Source organism: Artemia franciscana, unplaced genomic scaffold (genome assembly GCF_032884065.1).
Source record: "Artemia franciscana unplaced genomic scaffold, ASM3288406v1 Scaffold_284, whole genome shotgun sequence".
Lineage (NCBI taxonomy): Eukaryota > Metazoa > Arthropoda > Branchiopoda > Anostraca > Artemiidae > Artemia > Artemia franciscana.
In genome coordinates, this window is record NW_027063596.1 from 1158665 (window position 1) to 1182143 (window position 23479).

General features: G+C 34.5%; 1 long non-coding RNA gene across 2 annotated transcripts; it reads left to right on the top strand.

Moving 5' to 3' along the window:
• The first annotated feature begins 460 nt into the window (after positions 1–460).
• LOC136043015 (uncharacterized) lies at positions 461–22790 on the top strand. Of its 2 annotated transcripts, XR_010621528.1 has the most exons (5): positions 461–568; positions 7514–7605; positions 16681–17242; positions 19430–19565; positions 22227–22790. It is a non-coding gene; the product is annotated as an uncharacterized LOC136043015 (long non-coding RNA). The 2 variants fall into 2 exon arrangements; XR_010621529.1 differs by lacking the exon at positions 19430–19565 and having other exon boundaries at positions 22227–22786.
• Positions 22791–23479: the final 689 nt, after the last annotated feature.

Here is a 23479-nt window from a genome sequence, read left to right on the forward strand (position 1 = left end):
CCTTATTCACTCTAAGAAACTGTGACGTAACAATCAAGGAGGACAGATTTTGTTGGGGTCCTGAAGGCCTTTTTAAAGAATCAAAGAAAACCTATTAATTATTTAACAAATGCATCGTTTAGAAAGCCCTTTCAATTACTTAGCTAATACGTGCATCTTTTAGAAAATTAATAACGTGTACGTCTCGAAAAAGTTTAAAAAATAAGTGTTGGGACAGTGGACCTTAAAAGCCTACACTACTTACATATAAAGAGTTTTTTTAATAATTACATATAAGACGTTCACTATGTTCTTATATTCAAAAAAAATCTACAAGTCCTAAAATTTATTAAATTTAAGGCTTTAGCCATCTGAAAAATATGCGACAGTCGTCTTTAAGTTTGTTTAAATCTTGTATATTTCAGGTCTTATCTTATCACTGTCTTTTTTTATTATCTTTATTGAATTCCAGATTGCTCGAAAAATTTCGAAGATAACACAGCAAGCAAAGCTCATCTGATATTTTTTCTTGCACTTTTGCATAGTTTCGTTGCTCTTTAGTTAATAAAATTTAGTCTTCTTTTGTCAGGTAAGTTTTATAGCCTAATCCATCTAATTCACTTATACCCTCAATATACCCTGAAATTTTCGGTTTAGTAGGTTAAGTCAAATTTTAATTGTCAAAAGAGCGCACCAGCGCTCTTTTGACAATTTAACTTGAGCGGTATCAAGTTGAAACTTTCAGGGTATATTTGTAAGGGTCAAAATGTTATATAACAGTAATATGTCATACACTTGATTAATAAAAGAATGTGTGCATCCCTCTTTTCTAAAGAGCGAATCTGAAATACCTCAGGAACAACAAATGGTATTTTTTTTGAAAGGATCGTTGACAAAAGTTCCGATAAATCAAAACATATTAATTAGAATTAATAAACTAGAACCATATGTTTTGATTCCCAAGGTAAATACAGGAAAACTGGAGAAATATTCACTATAAAAATATGACAATCTTTTGCACTAACAAATGAACAAAATTAATTCTAAAAACTATTTGGGAAAGATATTTTTCAAAGAAAAGCAAAGAGCCATATTAATTTTAAAACCAGCAGAACTAGAAACGTATTATGATTAAAATTCAAACTGAACAAAAATTACAATTCGAGAATAATTGATGCCTCAAACGAACATATATCATAGGCAGTTCAATAGCGCAGCCTAAGTAAAGAGCGATGTTGGTGCGATATTTTTTTGGACTAAAGCAATTCATTAAGATAATTTTCATAGAATTTCTAAGGGAACATTTCCATTGAATACTGAAGGTTCTAGTATCATCTCTGAGACTAAAAGGCCACTAGAGGACAACCAATCCCTTCTCTACCCCCAACAGTTTCCCGAACATATCAAATAAAAACTCTGAGATTGCTATTTTCATCAATTTAATTGAAAGGTCCGTTAATTATGTCTTTGGGATGAAAACTCTTCAAAGGCTGCAGGACAAGATCTTCAAGTCAAACGAACTGCCCATTATTAACATGTAAGGCTTTTATGGAAATGATCGTCTTATATACTTCGAAGGGAACATTTAGTTAAAAATCCAAAGTTCTAGTTTCCTTTTGAAGAGCGGAAGGCAACAAGCCACCCTCCCCCGAGCTTTTCTCTATATTGCATACAACATAAATTTTGACATTACCACTTAGTTAAAAATTAAAGTTCTAAAATTACATAACAAAGCTTTCATAGTTGACACAACCCCCAGAGCTTGGAAACAAGGGTTAAGGGTCATGAGCTGATGACTTACAATCTTCTTATTGAATGAGTGGGTGTATAAACTTGAGCAGTGGCTCATTTAATTGTAAATTTTAAGTTTTAGCCTGTTCTATGAGTAAAAACTAATAAGTCAGTCTTATTGTCTTCTTAAGAGTCAAAAGTGAAAGGTAGGCCACCAGCCCCCACCCCCTTGTTCATCATTAGCTCTCTTAAGATTTTTATTGGATCTATATCCCATCAAAATTTTAAGAGGGTTATTGTGTTCAGCACTATAACCCCCTATCACCCTTTGGACAATTTCTGTAAGTCAGGTAGTTCGTCCATTTTCTACATATGGTATATTCAAATTAAGCACAATAGCGCTGCTGACGTGAAGATTGATGAAGGCACAATTTATTATTTGTTTATTAATACATTTTCTTTTCCCAAGGTATTTTGTAAAGACAAAGTTGTCACAAAATATTCAAAAGAAGCATGTTCGATTAGAAACCTAAGGTTCTACTGCAGTTTTGAGAGTCAAAATTCATTGAAGGACAGCCTCCCAAGCCCATTCTTTCCTAGGACATGCCCAGTCAAAATATTGAGATAACTGTTTTGTTCAATATAAAGGTCGTAAAAGGTCTAAAGAGTCCTAAAGCTAAAAGGTCCAGTAATCATATCTTTTGGGATGACATGTCCCCCACTGTCCTCGGGGAAAGGGCTGTTGGTCATTCTAGTTGCCATTATTAGCTTGTAAAGCTCTTATAGAAGGGGTGGTCGTATAAACTCCGAAGGGGGATTGTTCTATTGTTAATCTTAAGTCCTAGTGTGTTTTATTTAGCACTCTTGACAGATTTAGTAATTATATCTTTGAGGATATTTAGCCCTCCCTCTCCCACCCTCAGGGCAAAGGCTGTAAGTCAGGTAGTTGGCCTGTTTTCTAAATATGGTATATTCAGATGCAGCACAGTAACATTGCCTAAGTAAAAATTGATGTGGGCACAGCGCATTATTTATGTACTAATTTAATACTACTGCAGTTTTTGCGAGTCAAAAGTTAGTTTTACTGCAGTTTTTGGGAGTCAAAAGTCGTTGGAGGGCAGGCAGTCACCTCCCCACGCCCATTATTTCTTCAGACACATCCAGTCAAAATTTAGGATAACTATTTTGTTCAACATTGCAAAGACTTCCAATAATCACGTCTTTTGGGATGGTAAGTCCCCCACTGTCCTCAGGAAAAGAGCTGTGGGTTATTCTAGTTGCCCATTATTAACATATAACTTTCTTATAGAAGGAGTGGTTGTATAAACTTCGAAAGGGGATTGTTTGATTTTTAATCGCAAATCCTAGTGCCTCTCTTAAGAGCAAAGAAATATTGAAGAGCACCTAGCTCCCGTCATGTACTTTTTTTCCTAAGTGCATCCGATCGAAATTTGGAGACAGCCACTCATTGTGTTGCAAGAGCAACTCTTTGGTTTTGTCCCGTTTTTCTTTTCTTATGACGCCGATGTCGGCTTATTCCTGGAAACTGGTTAGGGTCTAACCTGTGCGAGTTTTACGGAAAGTGTGGACCTCAGGCTGGATTGATGAATATGGGATTAGATTTTGGAAACCTCCACAGAACTTTTGCCTAGGGCCAAAAAGGATGGTTTTTGCTTTTCCACGAGCCAGAGCCTATGGTGTGCGAAGTGAAGTGGAGTTATGTAGCCTATGTCAGAGAGGAGTATCTGAAGTTGTGCAGCCAAGCTTTCGTTTCATCAAACCATTTTTCTACTTTCGAGGGGAAAGCTCCGTTCTAGCAGGCAGGCACTACTTTCAAATTGAAGATGGACTAAAACTTATAAGTGTTAAATATATGCGGCAGTTACCCGGCCCCACAGTCAATATATCTTCTTTGAGTGATAAATAGAAAAATTTACAGAAGCAAAAAAGTGGCATTTTCCCACGGGTCCGAAAGTGCTGCTGTGATTTTGGCTGGGTTTATCATTTGTTTTTTTTTTGACTTGGAATTGAGGTAGAGAAATGTTGTCAGATATACCTCTTAAACCTTAAAAGTTCTGTCATTGCTAAAGAAATTGGAGCTTATCCTTTGCTCCTTTCTAAGTGGTGACGTTAGAAAGTTGGCCTATGGCAAAAACAATCAACTTTTGAACTAAGACAGATAGATTTTTTATTTCTTCGACGGCAATCGATAGCTCTTGATGAGCTGATCAAAGTATATGTCATCCATTTTTTGATACAAAAATTTCTTCATGAGATATACTAGTTTGAAAGTTTCGAGGGGTTGAAAACTTCAGTAGTCGGGTACACACTGAAACCAAAAATAAGCCGATACCAATTATGAGACATGTAGAGGACTTGTAAGGAAAGGTCAGATGTTAGCTCATATTAATTTTTGGCAGTGAGGGGTTTGTAAATTTGGCTGTTTGGTGTACTTATTATTTGTTTCAAGTGTATTTGATGATAAGACCCAGTTGGTTCAGTGCTAAGACATGTAGGGGACTTGTAAGTAATAATCGTCTGTTAGGCTACAATCATCTTTAGTGAAGAGGGGTTTGTAACTTTTGCTAGTTGGTTTAGCCTACCCATACTCACTGTAACCTAGAATTAAGTGTTTACGCGACGGATACAATTGATAACGTAAAACAACGAGGCAGTTTTGTAATAATTAATAGAGTGTCATATATGGTATTTTGATCCTGAAAAGTTACGAATAGCCTTATAATACCAACTAGATTATATAAGATATTGTTCCAAGTCTTGATCCGTCACGATGTCTATGATTGAAAAGGATAACGTTCAACTGGCTGCAAAGTCAATTTAGTCCCTTCTTTCGATATTCTTTTGTTATTGTTATTTTTTCAACGCTGAGGAATAGCCTTTGATCATATGATTACTGATCGCGTTCTTTTTTGAACATAACGTTTTAAAAGCTTCGATAGGCTGACAACTTCAGCGCTTAAGCGATAGCAAAGAAACAAAACCAAAGTGTTGCTCTCGCAACACTTTATTTGGCGAAGCCGGACAAAGGTTGCCACAACACTTCACGTTGCATAGGCAACGTAGGTCTAGTTATTGTTCAACTAGTCCAAAAATCAAACTACAATACTTTGGCATTGACACAGCCCTCCAGATGCTAGGGGAAAAGATTGAAAATTGTGTCCCAGGGCTCTATGCGGTTTTAACAGAAAAAATGGCCATATAAGTATTAGAGGTGGCTTAATTGATTAGAAATTGAAACTTCTAGTTCCTTTCTAAGAGTCAAAAACGATGGGATTGAAACTTGTACCCCCTTTCAATGCCATTTTAACTCCGATCATACCCCATAATCTGACGGCAATGGTCGTAATTTATGCCCTGGGTTGATATAACATTCCTACGGAAGCTCTAGTCTCCTTTTTAAGAGTCAATTGTGACGATTGGGTAGCTTACCATTAATCTGGTCCTAATATGTCCACCTAAGAGTGCTCTCTTTTACCAAAATCTGTCCCATCAAATTTTCGAGGCAGCTAGTTTGTTCAGATTAGACCAACGATCATATAGAACTCTAAGGTTGACCCCACCTCACTCAAAAATAGACAACAACAACTTGCTATTGACATTTTATTCCAAATGTCCTACGAGTCAAGCCCTGGCTCTCCTCCATACCCTCACAAAAAAACTCACTAATGATATATTCCATCAGAAATCATGGGAGCTGACCCCTCACCCTCCCTCTACGGCCTAAGGCCCCTACACTAACACAAAAAAACTCATTACCTATATACTATTTTAAAATAATAGAAGCAGACCTCTGGCCTTCCCTGAATAAACAAACATCATTCCCCTCAAAAAACTTAACAACGATATTTTATTCCGAAAAGTATTGGAGCTGACAGCCGGTCCTTCCTCCACAAGCCAACCCCTGCTCCCCCCCAAATTAAAATTTTTAACGAAGTTTTTTTATTCATACAATTATTAATTTTTAGTTTGATTTTAATTGAAAATGTTTTTGAATTAAAGTCAAGTTGGTGGGCTGTGATCAAAAAGTTAAGAACCATGGCTAATTGGAGAAAAAGGCTAAGACGGATTTATTACCGATATTTATTCAAAACAACCCAGGGATTTGACCCTTGGCCCTTGCTAAACCGCCTGATCTTCCTTCCACGCAAAAAACTATTAAAAGATATTTAATTCGTGTTTTGAAATTAAAAGTAAATGGAATTAAAATCAACTGAAATTAAAATCAAATTGGTAGACTTTGATGAAAAAAATAAGACCCATGGCTAATTAAAGGAATTGCCGATACAGATTTATTAACGATGTTTTATTCCAAAAGTCAATAGAGCAAATCGCTGGCTTACCCATAATATTCTTCTCTCCAAAAATATAAACAAACAAACAAGTGATTAACGATGTTTTATTGCAAAATAATTGGAACTAACCCCAGACCCCCCCATCGAGGCCCAACCCCACACTCTTCCATAAAAAAAGTATTAACATAAATTTGTTCAAAAATCACGAGTGCCAAGAAGAAACTCTCGCCCCCGGACATTTTCATTTGATATTTCCACATGTAAAATTGAGTTGGCAAAAAAAGTAAAGCTAATACAAAGAAATTTCCACAGAAATTCTGGCAACTTCACTCAGTGTAAAATTTATCTTTGAACGTTCACCACCCACAAACTTCCCTCTTCATGAAAAATTCTCCCCTTCAAAAATTTTCGGCAAAAAATTACTCCCTCCTTCTAAAAAATGTATCCATACTTTCCAACAGGGGTGAACCCAGGAGGATTAAGTAGATACATCCTTTCCACTGAAATTTGAGGAATTTTTCCTGTAGGAACGACATTCTTATGGATTTTGACTAATACGAAACGATAATGTATGCCATATATCATATTGTTAAAAGGATACAAAAATTAATGATTAACTTATTTTATAAAACAAAATTTAAGACGAAACTTTCTTAAAAACTAACGAAATTCAAAATGGGTTTGAACCCAATTAATCTAGAGCAAAGTATGAACAAAAACTAGGTATTAAGTGGCGATCCCCATACGAAAATTTTATTCCCCGGGAGAATATAAGGTTTTCATGGAAGGAGACTAATTTAATTAGAAATTTCAAGTTCCAGTTCCCTTTTTGAGAGTCAAATGTCATCAGAGGACAACTAGACCCTCCAACGCCCTCGTTTCCCCGAATCCATCCATCTGATCAAAATTTTGAAATACCCATTCAGTTTAGAATGGTCCTAATGTTATGTGACAATGACTCTGGGTTTGAGACAACCCTCTAGAATGCCAGCACAAGGTAAGCTATGCCCTGGGAGCACTTTTTTTCTTTTTTTATGTGTTCTATTTATATAGATTACCCAACTTTAGAAGCTCTGCTCTCTGTTGGGGGTTAATATATTTTACACTTTTAACTGAATTGAATAAAGCAGTGAATAATAACGACCCATTAAGGTATGGAAAAGGGTTGATACAAAATAGTCGGAGAGAGGTCGTTGAAAAATTTGTCTGCCCCATCGGTATTTTTTCCTGCCACTCTTTAAATTAGTACAACTTTCAACATTCTGGGAGGGGGTCCTTTTCCTTAAGACCACCCCCTTGATCTACCAAGGGTTGTGAACATATGTAGTTTAAGGCAAAAACACTTTTGTATTTAGTAGCCTATGTTGGCTTGCTAAAAGTAATTCATCAAGAGCCAGATGAAATTGATTGCAATTAGATTTGTTTTTAAATGAGACTTATTATAAGATAATTTAAGGTGATGCCAATAAAATCAAATTTCTATTTCACAGAGAAGGCTACAGCTTGAAATTTAAGTCAGCACCTTTTTTTAAAAGAATGGGAAATATATTCACCACAATACAGGAAGATACGAATAAAAATTGTAAGTAATTTGTATTTTTTTTTCTGGTCCTTCTACCATAGCAAGAACATTTAAAATACCGTGCTAGAAAGAACATTTTTATTTTCAACTGATTTATGAGCTAATTAGTTTGGATTTTCTGAATATTTTAGTTTTATGATAATCTAAGCTTGCAGTGAAAACTGTCATGAGAGTTAAATATTATTCATGTTAAAAAAAATAACTACTTATTACATTTCAACGCCTTTGTTGGCTTGGTCTACTTCAAAATATGATGGTTCTTAGGATTATGAATCATCATTAGCATATAACTGAGTCACTGTTTTGAAAGTATATGCTTTACGCTGCCTCGTAGAAATATTTCATCATATCAAGGGATCTATGAGCCATATCATTGCTAATTTTGATGTGGAGAATAAAAGGGAGTAATCTTCATTGGGTACATTTCTGAAATTTTTGATTGATTCACTTACTAAAAGATATATATAACACAATCTGAAGAAGATTATTTTTGAGAAAGGACTAGGACTTATTTGGAGACAGGACTTACTTGTAAATAGGACTTGCTTGGAGATAGAACTTGTTTGGTGATATTACTTCGTCTTAAATTTTTTAATACTGAGACTTCAGATACTGAGACTTTTTTTTCTGTCACTATCGAATTACCATTTAACCTTGAATATAATTCTTGGAATTAATGACGTTAGGACACTTTTTTCCATGAGGTACTCATTGCTGGAATAACTTGCTTGTAAAAAAGGCATAAATTACAGTATATCCACCCCTTACACTGGTTACATTGCTCTTAGGAATTAATTCAATAAAAATAATATTTTATAAAAAAAAAATTATTTTAAATAAAATAATATTTTATATTTTCTATGCAGCAAGTTTTATCCAGTGCGTTTTATCTGATATATTTTCTCTTATCTAGTGTGTCTTATCTAAGTTTTATCTAAGTGTCTAAACTAAAAGGAAATTTTCAATTTACTATAACTATTCAAGAGTTGAATTAGTTATTTCATTACTAGTTAACGTGCTAGGTTTCGGCAGAGGGCAACAGAGCTTTTTAGTGTTCTCTATTTTCTTTATTTTAGGGTCTCCATTAAAAGGAAAGTTGTAATTTATTACACCTATTAATTAGTTGCATTAGTTATTCAATGATTAGTTTACATGCTAGGTTAGTTATTTAATGATTAGTTTACATGCTAGGTTTTGGCAGAGGACAACTGAGCTTGCATGTGTTAACTTTTCCCTTAACTTTACAGTCTAAATTAAAATTAAAGTTGCAATTTACTGCATCTATTTATTAGTTGCATTAATTAATTATTAGATAATCATGTTAGGTTTTGATAGAGAACAACAGATAGGAGAACGCCCTACAAAAATGTAGAGTACCACCATATGAAGCACGGACCAAGGGAGACCTTGTCCCTGGGGGTCTGATAATAGAAACTTGGGCACCCTCACCCTGGGCTATAAATACAGATGGAGGAGGAAAAAGGCCCCTCAAATATACACTCAACAGGGCCAATTGGCGTGTCCAAACGTCCAATGAGTTACAAACTTTCTCCCAGCAATACTTTAAATTGTAAGGTGATGCAGAACACCATCATGGAAGGATCCTCTATGGGACGACAACTGCAGCAGGGCATAATATCCAGATCTGTGTACAAAGGCATCTGCAAAGGGCTTCCTCGACCTTTTTGCGATGCCTCCACGACTGGGGATTTCGGGGTCAACTTCTCCCACTGGTGGAGTGGTGTCCTTCGAGAAAATTAAAACCTAGTAAACAACACAGCATTCGCACGGGATTTTGTTTGGATTGGATATATCTTAATTGATATTTCTTCTGACCTTGGTCTGTTGCGATCGGTGTTTTCTGCCTCACAAACATCTTCCTAATGAATTTATCTACTATGAGTTGCATCCACGTAGTAGCATAATATTTGTAGGCATGAATATATAATGGGTCCGAGGTAATAGGCTTGGGATCGTTAGTGTAGGATTTCAACTCTTGTTGATGGAAGAGCATCGCCGTGGTGAAAACCATGTTGTGGGCAATATGGGCCCAGGATTGCACAAAACCTCAAACCAAACTGGAGGTTCCAGTAACTTCTTGCTATCTGGTTCTAAGCCAGCTTGGGCGCTTTAATGTAGACTTGAGAAAAAAGGTTGATCCTCTTCCTGCACTGGTGTCGGGGATAAATGCTTTTCCTGAGGTCAAAATAATTTTAATGATTTAAAGATCATGGAAATTGCAACTTGGAATGTTACGACGGTTTGAACTGGACTTAATAGGAGTTTCAGAAATTCATATCCCAGTGGTAGGAAGCATAAAATTAGGTAATATAGAATTTGTTTACTCAGACATTGGGTGAACTGGCAGGGAGAAGGGCTAATAATGAATAAGGAAGCTTCTAAGTCTTGTTTGGGCTGGGAAGGGAAAAATAACAGAATACTAATTGCTCATTTTATTACTAAAAGGTTAAAGGTATCAGTTATAGTAGTTATGCCACTGTTGAACCAACTGACGGAGAAACTAGGGACTCAAATAACTTTTACTTGCACTTACAGGAGCAAAGAGACAGGGCACTAGGTGAAAATATGGTGTTTTACTAGGAATTTTAACGCCCAGGCTGGTAGAAACAGGCATAGATAATATCCTAGCCAAGGTAAATTTGGTGTAGGAAAATAAAACAGGAATGACAACAAACTTTTACAGTTTTGTAGGTCTAACGACCTTGTTATAACCAATACGTTGTTTTGTCATAAAACGGCCCATACGTTGACATGGTATTTCCGTGATCGTAAGACAAAAAACCTTATTGATTATATTATTGCAAACCGAAGACTAGCAGGATCAATACAAGACACTAGGGTATATAGAAGTGCTATTCTTGATGTTAAAAGTAAAGATCACAATCTAGTAGCGTCTAAACTTAATTTAAAGCTGAAATTTTGGAAAGGTATCTACCTCCCAGGAAGTTATAATGTTAGTAGACACCATGATGAAAATTTGAGAGAAACTTTCGAGGAACAGTTGTATTTTAAACTTAAGAGCTTAAAGTTTGATAATGTGGAATATGGCTGGCATAATTTTAGAAAAACAATTTGTGCAGTTGCTAATGGTGTTGTAGGGAAGAAAGCTAAGACTGCATCTAGGAATATTAGTGAAAAAGGTTTATGTTTAATTGAGAATAAAAGGAGTTTGCACAATATTTAGCTGAGTGATAGATCATATGAAAACAAAAGGAATGTAAATAAATTGGAGAAAGCATTAAAATATGAACTAAGGAGGTATGAGGCCATGGATAAAATGGCAGAGGGTCTAGAAGATGCAGCCAGATGGCCTAATAGTAAAATATTATACTGGCATGTTAATCAATTGAAAAGGAGTTGTCATTCTGGACTAGTCCCAGCTAAAGATAGGAATGGGGTATCAGTTAGTGATAAGGAAAGAGTTAAAGAAATATAGGTGGAACATTTTGAGAATGTGCTAAGCCGAGGTACAGCGGCAGAAAAATAATAAGGCTCTAGGTGCTGGTAGTGTGATAAATGAGTTTCTTAAATATGGAGGATCTGAGGCTAGAAATGAGCTACTTAAGATTATGAATATGATTCTTGATAAGGGGGAAGCACCCATGGATTTTAGAAAAACCTTAAAAAAACAATGTATAAGAAAGGTGGCAAAACCTGATTACTTACGAATATTAGATGAAAGTGTGAGAAAATAAATGAATTTTTAGAGATTTTGCGATTGAAAAAGGCGTAGGGAATAAGTTATCAGCAAGAAAACTTTAGAGCAAAGGTAAATTATGATTCAAAAGTTTAGAGTAAACTTCGTTGCTCATTGTTTTTATTCTAATAAATGAGGAATTAAAGCCAAATACTACTCTATGTCTAGATCAAAAGGAGCTCTTACCTGAAACCAAAAAGCCGACTTCAGTAAAAATCAAATTTCTGCCCCATTATGGTGGAACGCTTCAGACCTAATCTTTTCGTTTTGTAGTGTCAATAGCAAAGCATTACATTTTAATAGTGAGTTGAGATAATAAGAAACAATAACAAAGGAAATATATAAGAATCCCGTAGTAGTTGCTTATTATGCGTAACTTGAAAAAAAAAGATCAATAAACAAAATGATAGAATGTATTTACCTTTTTAATTCAAATTTACAGGCAAGCCGAACTACAAAATATTAGTTTTTGTAAATAAATTTTAGGAAAACGTTTTATAACCCGGTCATTCAGCCAATAATCTTGCTAAGCCTTACCGCTAAAGATCTAGAAGCTCGAACTCAGTTCAATACATTTTTGTACTGAGCATCCTGTTGAAAACAACGGATTTTGGGAATTACCACTGAAGTATAAAAAAATATATGTATATAAAATACAATATTTAGTTGTAACAGCAATAGTTTTTAGTGATCTTCAGTAAAATAGTATATACCGAAATATTTGCCCATGTTGTATATGTGACATGGGCCATAAAGTGGATTAGGCAGTGTTTCTCAGGGAAACTATGATCAAAATCAATTGGCTTATACAAGCTATACGATAGTATATCCTGGCTTAGAATAAGGTACATAAGGGCTTGGGATTGAATTCTAATTTTCAAAAAAAGTTGTTTAACAATTAATTGTTTTTTCGTTGTTTTTATACCGTATTGGCAAGCTATGTTGTGCAGATTGTATTTTATAATTATCTTTAAGTTATTTGTTTCCAAACTTTAGTTTTTAAGTTGTGCGTTTGGATTAAGGAACGTTTCAAGTTTTTCTTTTCTCAGATATTTAAGGAGACTGGGAAAAGGGCAAGCAGAAAGCATTGCACCAATATGTTGGACGAGTACAAATCTATTATCATTCTTTTGTGTTTGTATCAACTTTTTTGCGTTTTTACTATTTTGTGTTAGTTGTGCGTAAGAAATTCATTTTATTTAAAGTTAGAAAAATAATCTTTAATTTTTCTTCTTTATTATTTGACAGTAGAACTTTCCTTATGAACTATTATATTTTTTTTTTATGTTTTTGGAAGTTGATTATGGAATGTTCATTGTTTTAGTTTAGATAGCGAATTGGAATATCATTAAAATATTCTAATAATAGAATTTCTCTTTAACTTAAAAGTTTTAAATCTAGTTTTGATTATTTCTTTGGACACAACCTTTCGAAGTACCCCTTTGTGGGCGGCTAAGTAAAAAAAAGATTAGACCTAATTTTTTGTACCACTTTTTGCGTACACGGTGGTCTTACTAGACAAAAAAGGTCTGATTCAACTGAAAATTGAAAGTTCCAGTTCATTTTTAAGAATCCAACAAATAGTATCCACAAAATAAACATTTCCCACAAATAGTATTTTTATTCTAAATCACTTTAAAAAAGTGGTCAATTCCCGGAAAAATTTAAATTCTGTCAAATACAATCGATTTTATTTGATATAAGATCTTAACCAGTAGGCTCAGATCCCCTTCTCCATCTTAAATTTATTAGAAGTGCCTTCAGAAATTTCAAATAATTGTTATTTTTTTCTATCATATTATTAGTAACGAGAACCTGACAACTTTACTACTCAGCCCCAGCAGAGCTGTGTGGCAGAAGCTGTTTATATTGATTTTAATTGCCACTTATTCTCTAACCCCAGACAATGTGACACTCTTCTCAATGTCCTGACGTCATCATGGGTTTGATGCAACTACAAAAGGCATAAACCAAAAAAATTGCATAACTTCATGTTCAAGGTCAATAGCTAGGAGTTGCTATGTATGTCTTATTGAAAAACTAATGGGAAGACAAAGGAAAGTAGTGTGTCTAGTTGGTTCGATCTAGCTGTTCCCAAGGCAAAATTCCTATGGTGGCAATCGCTTAGGATTGAAAATAATACTTGAAGAATTCAGCATTGAATTTTTACATAACCGCGTAGTAGTGATGTGAAAACGTCACCTTTGAGTTGAATATTATGGCTGAAATTCAAAATATCATCTGCCTAGCTGACAAGAGAAAAATTTATACTGGTGAGTATTCCATTAGACTGCGCATCAAGAATTCTGTTGTTGAAGAGTGAAGAGTAGAAAACGGCACCATAATTGGCGCTGTTTTCGTCGTCAACGGGAATATCCATAATAACGGAAGTGGGTGTATGGATAGAAGAGTATTTCACTGGTGGACCTTCAGCTATAGATGACAAATGATGTATTACGTGTTCTTAAAACAAGGATACATGTCACGGAGGCTTCTGATGTGTGATGGTTATACCCAAAAATTTTCTACACGGAAAAAAAATATCAGCATGAAATAGAGAGTCAAACAATTATCATGTATGATGTATATCATATTCAGCTCGCATAAGACTCTCCTAATGCATCATCATTAATAAGACGTTTTATGACAAGGGAAAGAGCATGGGCACTGCCGAGACATAAGAGAAAGACAAATTCATATGGCGGAACATAACACTTGGTGTTCATATATTCAATAAAAACCCAGAATGTAACATTTGGTATTCCGATATTGAATAAAAAAATTTGAGCAGGCAGGTGGAACGACGATTATAGCGTTTAGACCGTACATTTTTCGGTTATAGAAACAAGAAAGTAAAGCTCCTTGGACTGCAATCATTTGCATAAAAAGAAAGATATGGTTTACCATCAGATCACTGTCATGTAGAGAATTTTGTTTATCAGGGACAGGGTTTCTCATACTAGAAAATCTACAAAAAAAAACAAAACTGTGGAGAAGGCAACTAAAGAGAAATGTGTTTACCTTGACTTCATATTCAGGCTCAAGTGCAGCAGCTCGTACAGAAAATTCTACAAATTTCATGGATTTCATTCGGAATCACTAATATTTTTAGTAGGCAGGTGAGTACTTGGAAGATCCTTTGAGAAATTTCTGTATATAAGTAATTTTGGGACTGAGAAGCTTGCTGAAGCATATATTCAACTATCAAGATAATTTGAATCGATAGTTCTTTTGCAAAATCTCTTTAGGAAATAGCAAAATATAAAAAACTTAACCAGAACAATTTTGCTTAAAATGAAGCCATAGATGTTACGAGCATTCAATTTTTTCAAGTTTCTACAAGGCTCGGAATACTTGACCTATGCCTAGTCATACCCCAGTGGAAAAGTTTGGAAGGTGCCGGTGCTTCTTTTGTACGTCGGACAATATAGTAATCCTTCGGAGTGCTTGAGAAATATCAAACAGCACATGTGTCTATTGGTTATTGTTTTAAGGGGTTCTCATTTGTAGCTGGAAAAGAAGAAAAACCTTTTGTAGGATAGAATTTGAAACAACTGGGAGTAAATCACATTTGATATTATTAAAGTCCCTGAAGGATTAGGTCCGGTGCTGTTTAAAGCTATAATGAGTGAGGTGATTGAAAAGAAGGATGAGGAAATTATAAAGATATTATGTGGTGGTCTCACAGTCGGAGATCAGAAACGTCGTAGACCACTGAAACTTGAATATTCATAGAGAAGACTGCATGATTGAGGTTTGTAATAAGATTGGTTGGACGAATGTAAGTGTAACAGATATCCTTAGGCAGGATCTCTAAGAAGCCATGAAAATACAAGGGTAATTAGAAGCAGGTAATGACCATTCGTCAAATAAGTTACAGTTGGAATCTCCAATAATAATTCAACACTTATCTAGTTGATCAATCTAACAGAGGCAATACTTTAGCTGCTTAAACGCAGAAATAAACGAAAATTCTGATGAATCAATGTGGTAATTTTTCAGAAGATAAATATTTACAGTAAAACACACTTCAACATCAAGAAAAGACAACAAAAAGCAAAATACTAGAACGAAACAAACCCATAACACAGCTGGCGATATCCACTCTTGAGCGATCTTTGGAAGCGGATCATTTTGCAAACATCAATTAAACCTCAAACTTAATATCAACTTTTAAAATGCATATGCTGTACATTGTCAGAAAATGTTCTTTCAAGCAAAGAATATCATTGTTCGATAACAAGTCTTTTATGGCAAGAAGTGTAACCAAAATTGAAATATCAATAGAATATTTTGTTCTATAAAATTTGATTGGATTTTGTTAGTTGACCCTTGTTTTTGGGCATTTTATGCTGTAATATATACGGCAGACAGCATGAAATTCAATGCAGAATATGACTTCAGAATTCAAAGACACACTATTCGAGACACAATGTCCGTTTAATTTTGACCATAAAAACATCTTTTTTTAAGCACTAAAAAACTTTGGCGTGAAGAGTGAGCAGCAACACCCTTAATAAACATAGTATTTTTTTTACATTCGTTTTGTATCAAGTGATGTAAATTTTATTAACATTCTATGACATTTAGGGGATGTTTCCCCTTTTATCCTTTAATATGCTAATCTAAACTTAATAAAGCTTATATTTATAATAAGTTTTATGTTTTATATTAATAAAACTTAAATTTATATATTTTTAATTAACATAATAAGCCGATTCTTTTGATATATCTATTGGCATAAAAGTTACTTTTTTGGAGTTTTGGTTACTATTAAGGCTTGTTGCTTCTTATTTACAGTTCACTACTACGCATTCTTTGATGATGGCATGATGATGGGATTGCTGCTTTGATTACCTCTACCATTCGAAATACTACTAAAGTTTTTAACGCAAACAATATGTTATGAAACTGTGGCAAGCAATAGTAAGGATAATTGAAAAGTTGGAAAATGAAGTGGTCTAAAAGAAATAATTGAGGAATGAAATAAATCAATAGGGAAACAATTAATCAAAGAAGGAAAGCTATTTAAAAAGTAATAACTTAAAGTAAATGTTAAGTGAATATTGGTGGAAAATGTATTCATAAACGATATTATTTTACCTAAGGTAAAAGGTAAATCTTTCTTCCAGTTTATTATTCCCTCATGGATTTAGCGTTATTTCCGAGTTGCTGGGAACACAATAGATATTTCACGGTAATAGTGTTGAAAAATTAGCAAAGTATCCTTAATAAAAGTGATTCAAGGTAAAAAATAGTTCCAAATCAAACTTGGAAAGATCCAAAGGACCCCACCCTCTATTTATCTTTGAACCTCGTATGTTATTTCCTTTCATTCAAATTCATGTATTTTCTAGATATCTACTTTGGTGTCTCCGGAACGTTTGATTCATGGAAGACTTATATTTATGGTCTAGACGTTATGTACCTTGATTCTGTCTTATATAGACTGGAAAGACTGGGGTTCACCAAATTATTGACGGTGATTGATGATAACACTTTCACGGTTATGAAGGGACCTTTTAAAATGATGTCATTCTTTAGTATTGAATTTGGAGCTGAAATTGTGACTCATGTCGTTGGAGAACAAACATTCAGGGGAACTAACATGAATAACCATTCATATTGGACCTTAAAGGCTGATATTAAAAGGATGATATGAAAGGATGATGATGAAACGCTTAAAGGCTGATAAATGATCAACTAAGTAGACCTATAATCAACTAAGATATAATCAACTTGGTAGTGAAAAACCTTTTTTGACAATGAAATAAACAGTTTAAACTAGCTGGTTGTGGGGTAAACATTTTAGTTTCCTTAATAAATTGTTAAGGACCTCCTTCATTTCTGTATTTGTTTTATTTTCTTTTATAGAAAAAATACTAATGGCTTCACGATATACATTGTATTTTGTAGAAGGTAAAGAGAAATTTATGTATTTCTATGTGTTTTAAATTTAGTTAAGTATTTCATGGCCTAAGATTGAAACAGTTTTAATGCTTGGAAAGTCCTTCCAAAAACAAAATTGATTTTTCTACGGAATTTGTCCTAAGGAATATGCCAACTGCAAGAGTGGCAAGGAGAAAAAAGGGAGGAAAAAAACAGATCCTATACTACGCCTATGTAGATGATTTCAGTGACCTAGATAAAAAAAAATTGAAACCTTCAAAACATAATACAACATAAATCAGTTAAAGCCAAGTACAAATGCAATCAAAAATATATTAATCTATCAGGGATGTAAGTTCATACAGTATCATCATTACTTCAAACACTCTTTCCATACCCTTTGCCTTAGCTTCTTTTAAAGTCAAATGAAACAAAGAAAAGAATCTGAAAAAGACAGACTACGGCTAGTAACGGAAAACCAGGAGAACAAAAATCAAACGTATATTCCGCTTGTATAAAACAAGGCGTTTTCTGCATAGAATAAGACAAAAGTAAAAAATGACGAATCTAAAACTAAACTAATATAGATAAAAAAAAGTGCATAAACTAAACAAAAAAACTAAAATATATATGCATCAATATAAAATATATATTGTTTGTGAACATAGTTTCATTTTTCAAAATTTATTCATAGGCAGCATAATAGTGTTGCCTAAGTAAAGAACGATATGGGATCAATGTAATATCTTCTTTGTAATATCTTGGTCTTAGACCAGGGCACTTCGTATCGAACGAGTTGTTGTAGAAACTTTGAAAAGGGCTCGTTCGATTGAAAATTTAATGGGCTAGGACCCTTTTTAATAATCAAAAGTTATTAAAGGGCAACTAACCCTCCTGCCACGCACACTATTTTCCCAAACATTTCTAATCAAAATGTTGGGATAGCAATTTTTTGACGTAAATGCAAAGTCTGTAAATTATATTCTCGAAAATGGCAACCCCCCAGAACCTCGTGGCAAGGGTTGTAAATTATGCCTTGGGGACATTTAAGGTTTATATACAAAGGATGATCGTATAAACTTTGGAGGGTGATCATTGGATTAGTAATAACAAGTTTTACTGTGCTTTTTGTAATTCAGAGTGATCTCTTTCCCTACATCTTGAATTTTCCCAAAATGCATCTGACAGAAAATTTGAGAGGGCCGTTTGTTTTCGTAAAAACTTCGAAAAAAGCTCATAAGATTGAAAATTGAAAGGGCTGGTGCCCTTTTTATTAGACAAAAGTGAATTAAGGGCAACAAGCCCCACCCCCTCCTCCCTGAAATGCCTATCAATTCCCAAGACATCTAATCCAAATTTTGGGATATTCATTTCTTTCAGCGTAGTTAAAAGGTCTGGAAATTCTCTTTGAGGATGACACCCTCTTCCCAGCCCTCAGTGTGAACGTTGTCAGATATGCCTCAAGGGTATATAAGGTTTATATGCAAAGCTTTGTCATAAGAAGTCCAGATAGGGCTTATTTGATTAGAAATCAAATGTTCTAGTGCCCTTTTTATGATTCAAAGTGATCCCTCCCACGTCGTATTTACACAATTACGTCCAATAGAAATTATGATATAGCCATTTGTTCAATCATAGTCCGAGGATCATATAATAAGGCCTATGGGGTTAACAGAATCCTCCAGAGTCTGGGGGTAAGGGTTGTAAGATATGTCCCAGGGGCAAATCAGGTCTTTATGTAAAGGGTGGTCTGGTGAACTTTAGAAGGGGCTCTTTTAATTGAAAATGTATAGTTTTAGTTCTCTTTTAAGATTCAAACATAATGGAGAGCAATTACTCCCCCTCCTGACTTCCTCTTTTCCCGAAATGCAATCAATTAAAATTCTGAGATAGTCATTTTATTACAAATAGTCCAAAATCATAAAGCATTGTTCTTAGGATGAACACAATCCCCCAGAGCGCATGCGCAAAAATTGCAAGCTATGACCGGGGCATTAAAAGTTCTTATGGAACGGGTAGTTGTATAAACTAGAAACTGGATGGACATAATTTGATTGCAAGTCGGAAGTTTAGGCACCCATTCTAAGAGTCAAAGGTAAACGGAGGGCAATCAGCCCCCAATCCAAGCCCATCATTCTCAAATATATATTCGATCGGAATTTTAAAAGATCTATTTTCTTCAACCTTGTTGAAAAGTCCAGTAATAATGTCTTTCAGGATGTCAGCTTCCCTACAGTCCTCAGGACAGGAGCTGTAAGTTAGGCAATGCTTTTGTTGTTTACACATAGAATGCGTTATTGAGAAAGGTATGCATATTTGAACTTTACTTTCCAAGAAGACGAAGGACATTCAGGTGAGTTTTTTTTAGAAAATATTGAGTTGAGTTTTAGACTAAATCAAAACATGTTATGTGTGTACGGATTGTCAAAAGGGTGTAACACAGAAATAACTGAGTATATTAATTTGGAAAATCCAGGAAATGGTTAGAAAGATGATCAAAAAGGCAATATTTGCTTGCTACTAATACTGCTACAACTACCACCACTTCTACTACCACAATACTCCAATCACATTATATAGGGGAAATTTGAACTAAAGTAAAGGCACAATGTATGTGCACATTGTCAAAACACCTTATCTTATGAGCTGATTTGGGTATTGAGTAGGAACTTGCAGATAATGACTACAGAAGAAGATCGTCTCAACAAAAGACAATATGTCCACACTAATGCTATTTCTGCTGTTACTACCACACTTACTACCACTACTATTATTGCTTCTTCTATTTCAACTACTCGGAAGGTTAAAAGCATTGGTATAAAATTATTAAGAGGTATATGAAGATACCGGCTATCAAAAGGATATATATGTAGCGTCATGACAATGACTGATTGAATTAAGTGGAAATTTCCAGGACTTTATTAGAGGGATATTCTACTAACCAAAAGGCAATAGGTTAATACTGCTAATGCCAGCAGTACTACTGCTATTCAATATTATTACTAGTAATATCATAACTACTACTATGACTGCTATTTTAAGTATGCCTAGGGTATGAAGGTGAAATTTTCAAGGAATTTTGAGGGTGGAAGGTGAAAAAAAAACACATCACGCAGTCGGTATGTAGGATGTCAAAACAGCAATATCTTTGGAATAGTTTGGCGTGTGAAGTTGAAAATAACAGTGCTTGTTGCGAGGGATGTTGAACTACCCAAAAGAAAATATTTGCATCTTAATACTACTACTTCCACTCATACTACTACCACTGTTACTATTATTACCACCGTACTTCTATTACTGAAGTATAACAAGCGATTAGGCCACTAAAATTACTTTTACTGCTACTGCTACTACTACTGCTTTTAAAGCTAAGGATATTAGGGCGAAAAGTTTGGGATATATAGAAATCTCATGGAAATAATGGAACTAATTTAAAACACACTATGGCCACATGGAGTATCAAGCAGAAGCATTTGAAATGTTTTAGGAATGGTTGACGGTAGTAAGCTGAAACTTTCAGTGTGTTTTGAAGGAAATTTTATTAAGTTAGACCTTTAAAGTTAATCTGCTTATGATTTTGAACTAGTCAGAAGCCACCACATGTATACTTTTATTACTACCACTACAATTGCTGTAACTATTGACGCTAAGAGTATTGAGGTGAAACTCTTAGTAAACGTTTAGGAGAAGTTTTGCTTGCTTGCATGTTTTCAAAAGAATATATAAACATTATCATAGTAGAACCACTCTATGAATACTAGAAATATAATTGAACCTCATAAAGGAGATTATTCGGTCAAAACAAAATATTCTAGTGCCCTTTTTAAGGGTAAGAACAGATTGGACGGCATGAAGCATTTCTCTCAAGCCCATATATTTTCAAAACGCACCCAGTCACAATTTTGAGACAATCGTTTTGTTCAACATTGTAGAACGGTCCAGCAGCTCCGTTGTAAGGGATAAGTACCCCCACAATTTTAATTATGGGGGGATAATAACCCCCCACAATTGTGCAATTGGTACATTATGCTTTAAAACTAAATGTTGCTTTAAACAAAATAAAAGGCATTGTATTTTTGGTTACCAATAAGACACTAAAATTATGTGTCGAGAGCTTCTGGGGGTATTAAGTTGATATTTTTGGGGCTACTATTATTACTTCTACTGCTTTTACAACTTAGACAAACAAAAAGAGTTTAAATGCATCCAGGTTGTCACAGAGCATAGTTATAATCTCTATAGAAATGATATTAAGTTTTATTTTGCAGGTCAACTTCAGGAACTATAAAATTAAAAATACTGTTTGTGCCAAGATTAAAAATTGTAGAAAAAGTTTCTCTGACATATAAAAAGCAGCCCAAACTATGCATTCTTATGAAAAACAACTGAAAAGATATAATTCTTTTTCCATGAAAAAGACTATGTCAGTAAACTATGAACAGAAAATAACTTAAGAAACTTTATCCACAGAACAAGTTTCTCAAAAAAAAGTAAAGAGCTCCATTTTGCCAAGAACAAGCAAAATAATGCAATTAAACTTCTAAACGTAAGACCACCACAGACCACTAAAAATAAATATATAAATCACAAATCGGACAGAAATTACAATAAATAGCCATGCAAAAGTCAAAACGAGCAGAAATCAACATGAGTAAGGCTAAGCCCCATGCCTTCGAAAAACCAGCACATAATTGGCAATATACTGAAAATAAAATATATTTCAAATCTTTTCACTTTTTTTTACTTTCATAGACAAAAAAATATCAAAACCTTAAAAAATGAATATCAGCACATTTCAATTAAACTGACAATCCACGGTTATTTGTGTTTTTTTTCGCGGTTATTTATTTATTTTTTTTTTTTATTAATTTTTCTTTTTTTTGTTCTGTGAAGTGCAAATCATAATCTGGTGTTGAGATGGCACGAAGGTAGTTTGTGACAGTTTTACACCGGGAAGATTATTTCATTTTATTTCTGCTCATTTTTTGTCTAAAGGATCTCTTTACTTTTCCAGACTCTGCTGCCTGACTTGACATTCTATATCTTTAAAAGAGCAACAATTGTGCATATATATGTATTTGTTTTGTCTCAAAAGTGGATATGCTTAAAAAACATCCTAGATAGGTCAAGAATAGGGCCTGACAGATATACCAGCCAACCTATATTGTCGGGTTGACATGAGGGTCAGTGTCACTATCGAATATCGGAAAAAATATTGGATGTCGGCTGATATTTTTTTTTGTGCGCAACCTATCCAGCAGATGGCATCAAAATCCCTCAAATAATATTCTTGTCAATGCCTTTGGGGTGGAACCACCAGCTAAGTCTAGCCACGGTAGAGAGAGCAGCCCAGGTGATTCAAATAAGGTCAAAATATATTTGTTGTCAATTCTTGTCAATGCACACCCGGGACAGCAATGTTCTAAGCATATGGTGACTACAAAAGCGTAAATACTGTACAAAAAAAAACTAAACAGAATACAATAGGTCATATATTTTTGTGTAATAAATTTTCACTTGCATTGGTGAAAGATCCAAGATTCAATCGGTTACAGCCATTGTATCCAGTCAGGGGCGCAGCTAAGAGGGAGAGGGGGCGCTTTAGGGTGAGGAGAGTTTTTTTTAATATGGGCAGGGGGTTACAAGGTTTTGCTAGCATGTGTCGACACGGTGAAACATTTACCTTGGAAATTTAGCTTGTTTCCACGTTTGTCGGCATACTGGACGATTTTTAAATTCTTTAAATCACCCTTCCAAAATTTAAACTCTATCTGAACCCTTGCACCCAGAGTGCGTAGCATGGATTCATTTGTAAGAAACCATGTCCTTTGAATGTATTAAATAAAAAAAAGATTTTTTAGCTGAAAGTAAGGAGCGACATTAAAACTTAAAACGAACAGAAATTACCCCGTATATGAAAGGGGCTATTCCCTCTTCAACGCCCCGCTCTTTACGCTAAAGTTTGACTCTTTCTCTCAACTCTATTTTTTAAAACAGTAAAAAACTTTAGCGTAAAGAGCAGGGCGTTAAAGAGGGAACAGCCCCTTTCATATACGGGGTAATTTCTGTTCGTTTTAAGTTTTAATGTCGCTCCTTACTTTCAGTTAAAAAAAATTTTTTTATTTAATTTCTGAATGTTTTTTAGTTAATCCTTGTTTTAATTTCCGTTCTCCGCAGATGAATAATTAAAGCGAAATTTGCATATTTATTTATTTGGCTAAATGGCTTTCCCATAGTCTTGATCGAATGATTATGAGAAAAAAGAAG